This window comes from Monodelphis domestica, chromosome 1 (assembly GCF_027887165.1).
Source record: "Monodelphis domestica isolate mMonDom1 chromosome 1, mMonDom1.pri, whole genome shotgun sequence".
Classification (NCBI taxonomy): Eukaryota; Metazoa; Chordata; class Mammalia; order Didelphimorphia; family Didelphidae; genus Monodelphis; species Monodelphis domestica.
This window is the reverse complement of record NC_077227.1, coordinates 319,300,048-319,305,108: the sequence shown is the minus strand read 5'-3', so window position 1 is coordinate 319,305,108 and position 5,061 is coordinate 319,300,048.

The following is a 5,061-nucleotide window of genomic DNA, read 5'->3' as shown; positions in this document are numbered from 1 at the left end:
TACTTTTCTCTACTATATATAATATCATAGGACTTAGATCTGGAAGAGTCCTTGGAGATCATTTAGTCTAATCATTTCTTTTTTACAGATGAAGAAACATGGAGTGATTTGTTGAAGGTGACTCAATAGTATCAGAAACAGGATGGAACTCAGGTTCTCTCACTTTAACTACAATATATCACTCAGTAAGTCAGCCTTTGTAGACCCAAAGAAGGTTGGAGCTGGAGGGTACCTTAGAAATCTAATCCAAGCTTTTCACCTTACAGATGAAGAAACTGAGTGTCAAAGAGAGGAAATGATTTCCTAAAAGTCACATAAGGAATAAGTGGGTCAGCATGAAGTAGAAAGAGTGCTGGATTTGGAGTCAAGAAAGACCTAGATTCTTCCTAGAATCCCACTTCTGACACTTCATATTGTGTGATATTTCATTTCATTTCAAATCCTTTCTGGTGGATACATGGTCATTTCTACTCTCTGGGTCTTATTTTCCTACTTATAAAATGAGGGGATTGGGTCAAATTACTACTGAAGTATCTTATCTCTTTCTTATTAACATTTATTTTTATTCTTAACAAATGCCAAATAAAATTAAAATTTCCATTTTCATTGTAAAATAGGAGAGTATTGTTCATAAAACTACAATTTTTCTTCTTAAGAATGCAATAAATTCAACATGTTGCTTTCAGAACTGTCCTGTTTATTATTCCCTTTGGTTTTTTCCTTCTGTTGGCTCCCAATTTGGGGGCTGAGGGAAGGGGACCTCTTTTCCCTTCAACCTTCCTACCACTGCAAAAACAAACAAACAAAAAATCCTTGTAAGAAACAGGCATAGTTAAGCAAAACAAATCTCCACATTGGCCACATCCAAAAATGTATTTTTCATTCTGCACCTTAAGTCTATCTCCCCTCTTAACAGGAAGTAGGCAGTATGCTTTGTCTTTGAACTTCTAGAATCCTTGGTGATCATCACACTGATCAAAGACCTTACATGTTCAAAGTTGTTTTTGTATTGGTTCTTTTTACTTTATTTTAGATCAGTTTGTTAAAGTCTTCCCAGGTTTCTCTGAAGTATCCCTTTCATTATTACAACATATATATGTTTTTTATATATCCCCTTCCCCAAACATATAAACATTTGAGTAATTTTCTGATTTCTTTGGGGTATTTCTCTGTCACAGTTTTAGTGACTTGATGAATGGTTTCAAATTGCTTTTGAGAATGGCTGAACTTTTTTCTAGTATAGAACTATTCCTTTTTCCATATTATCTTGTACTTATTTATCTGTGTAAATGCTGAATTTCCTCAGGAGAATAAAAGTACCTTGAGTATAGAAATTGTTTGTTTTGTTTTTTGTTTTTTTTTGGTCTTCTATTTAGATTCCTAGCACATGGAACAATATTCTATATATCATGTACTTAATTATTGCATGTTGACTGAATGGTTATTCCTGTACTTAAATTTCTCTATATTCTTTTTCTTTTTTCCTTTTTAATTCTTACCTTCCATTTTAGAATTAATACTGAATATTGGTTCCAAGGCAGAAGAGTGGTAATGATTAGGCAATGGGGTTTAAGTGACTTGCCCAGGGTCACACAGCTAGGAAGTATCCTAGTTCAGATTTGAAACCAGGATCTCCCTTTTCTAGGTCTGGCTCTCACTCAATCCATCAAGCCACCCTAGCTGCCCCTTGCCTTTAACTTTAGATTAGAATTTCACTGAGGATAGAGGCTCTGTCTTCTATGTTTTAATATAATTTCCAGGCTACACACATATTAGCACTTCTTTTCAGTCTACCCAAATCCAACCTATCCTTCTACACAGCAAGTGAATACACCTTACACTTTACTAGAAAGACTGAGGTCCCTTGACATAAACTTCCCAAATTTCTCTCCTCTTTTCTGAAGTGCTGAATATCTTCACACACCCTTTCTTCTCTTCTCATAAGAAGAGGCACTCCCACTTCTTTAAGGCCTCCCAATTCCCCCAAGCCATCAATCATCCCCCTTCCAGAGTCTGGTGCCACTCTATCTTTCCAGCCATTACTCCCCTTCACATATTCTGCATTCCAGCAAAACTGGACTTACTCACCATCTGTTCTTGTCCTGTCCTCTCTGGGCTCTATTTAAGCCTTTGTTTACAAAATCCTCATGCCTGCAATGAGATCCTTTGCTAATCTCCATCTGTTAAACTCCTTCATTTAATTCAATGCCCTACAGGGATGACACTTTCATGACACTTGGCTTAGAAGATACTTCTCTTCACCTAAAAGTTCTCTTCCTCCATCCTATGTTTGTATGTCTGTTTGTTTGTTTGAAATCCTTACTTTCTGTTTTAGAATCAGCAGTGTTTTCAAAGCAGAAGAGCAAATAATTGGGGTTAAGTGACTTGCTGGGGGACACACAGCTAGGAGAATCTGAGATCAAATTGGAACCCAGGACCTCTCATTTCTAGACCTGGTTCTCTATCCATTGAGACACCTAGCTGTCCCAAACCTGGTTTTTATGGCACCTAGTCTGGATCTCTCCTTTGTCCTTGTCATATTCTGTGATACATGTATCATAGTAACTTGTGTAATAAGTGTTATTCCCTTTCTTGAATTGTAAGCTTTATGGAGGCAGCCTCTAAGACATTAAAAAATTTTGTTGTCTAGTGCTCAGCATAGGGACTTGCCCTTTAAAATGGTCGTTGAATCGAACTGAAGGCTATATTCAAGACCTACTTTCTCTGAAGCTTTCCTGACCCTTCACTTTTTCAGCTCCTATAGTTGTCTGCCCCAGATAAGGAGCAGCTTAATTGTTCTGTAGATGTTCTTGTATTGTTCTCTAGCTGTTCATATGGGTCAATCTTGCTTCCCAATTGCTTCATAAACTCCTTGAAGGTAGGGACTAACATCTTTAATTCAATTCAATGAAATGCAATGAACATTTGTCAAATCCCTTTTATGTTGGGACAATATTCCAGGCACTGGAGGAATTACAAAGTTTAGCTAAGTCCCATGCATGTACTTATGCAGTTTATAATTTAGTAAATGAATTAGACTAAAACAAGTGACCATAATTCAAAGAATTTCATGATAAGAGCTTAAGAGGCTGTTAAGTTAAATTTTATGTCATGATTAAAGAAGCAAAGTTTTTACCAGCAGATTAAGTGCCATTTGAATTGAGCTTTAAAGGACAGGTAGCAATAGGACTTTCTTATAGTTAGGAGATCTGGGTTTAAATCCCATGTTGATGCTTACTGTGTGATTATGTCCTTTAACTTCTAAGCCTCAGTTTCTTCATCTGTAAAATGGGGGAAATAATTGCATCAATATTAAAGCAGTGTATGTACCTAGTAGAGGCAGCTAGGTGGGGATAAAGTGCCACACCTAGAGTCTGGAAGACTCATCTTCCTGTGTTCTAATATGGCTTCTGATACTAGCTGTGTGACTTTGGGCCAGCCATTTCACCCCATTGGCCTCAGTTTCCTCATCTTTAAGATGAGCTTGGTGAAGGAAATGGCAAATCACTCTAGTACCTTTGCCAAGAAAACCCCAAATGTGGTTACAATGAGTGGGACACAACTGAAATAACTCAACAATAAAATGTGTCTATTATTGCTGTGCTTATTATCAGTAAATGAAGTGGTAAAAGGAAAACATTCCAGTTATAGGGTATGGCTTGATCAAAAGCATGCAGACAGGAAAGTCCATGATATGCTAGAGGACAGAGAGGAATTCAATCTGATTGGAATATACTATACGTGAATCTTTGCCCTCCTCTAGAGGCAGCAGGGTGCAGTGGAAAGTACATTCCACTTGCAGTACTGAATGAACCTGATACCAATCCAAATCCAAGTCTGAATATTGGCTCTACCACTTTATATGAACTTGAGGAAATCTCCAGATCTCATCTACGTCATCTGTGAAATGAGGGGGTTAGATTGGGAGGCCCTTTCCAGTTCTAGATCTATGACCTTTGTATATCTCTTAGACCAGAAAAATTCTGTCTACTATAAATTGTTCGTTTTGTCTTGTTTTACACTGATTATAGGATACATGAGTAGAAGAAACTAGTACTTTTGCATTAATATCAGCCATCTTATATTTTCAGTCTTTTATAGCTCACATAGCATCTGTCAATTTTCTAGACTATACACTGGCATTTCTCATTTCATAATCAAGCCTCCTATTAAATCCAGTTAATCTCTTAGAAAAGTGGGCTCTTAAGACCATAAAACTCAGACTGGAAGAGATCTTAGAAAGTCTTTCCTATTTCTCTTAGTTTCTAAAATAATTTGTTGTATCTCTCCAGTAAAATGTAAACTCCTTGATGACAGATACTGTTTTTCATTTTGTCTTTACATCTCTATCATTTTATAAAATGATCTGCACATAGTAGGCGCTTAATAAAAGATTGATCAATTGTTTAGATAATAGGGAGTAGTGTGAGATAATGCTGGAAATAAAAGGTAGTACCAAGTTGCAATGGGCCTTGAATGCCAAGCAAAAATATTTGACTTAATACAGGTTCAATTACCTACAATCTATGTGACCTTGGGGAAATCAGCTCTCTGGGCTTCAGTTTTCTAATCTGCAGAATGAGGGCATGGGACTCAGTCATTTCTAAATCCCAGTATACCTCTAAATCCTATCCTTCCATCCACCTTATAAATTGTATTTGGTAGGCAACAAGAAGTTACTGAACATTCTTAAGCATTGGACAGGACATGATCAGAGCCATGATATTTTTGTCTTCTGTTTTAAAGTATGGTCTCTTCTATAGCCTCAGAAATCACAAAGCTAGGCTCGGTAATGCCTGGTTGAAAGCCACAATATGATGGGGACCACATAGGGAAGACATAGTCAAGAAAGCAAGAAGATAGGACACAATGGACTTCTAAAGATTCTTTAAAGGAAGGTTTGGGAACTAAACCCCACTTCCAGGGAGAGAGGAAGATAGTAAGGGTTGAGGAGACAACTGGATTTAAAATCAGAGGACCTGGGTTCCTCCTCCAGCTCAGACACTATATGACCTTGGGCAGGTCAATTCCTTTCTCGAGGCCTCAGTTTCCCCTTTTGTA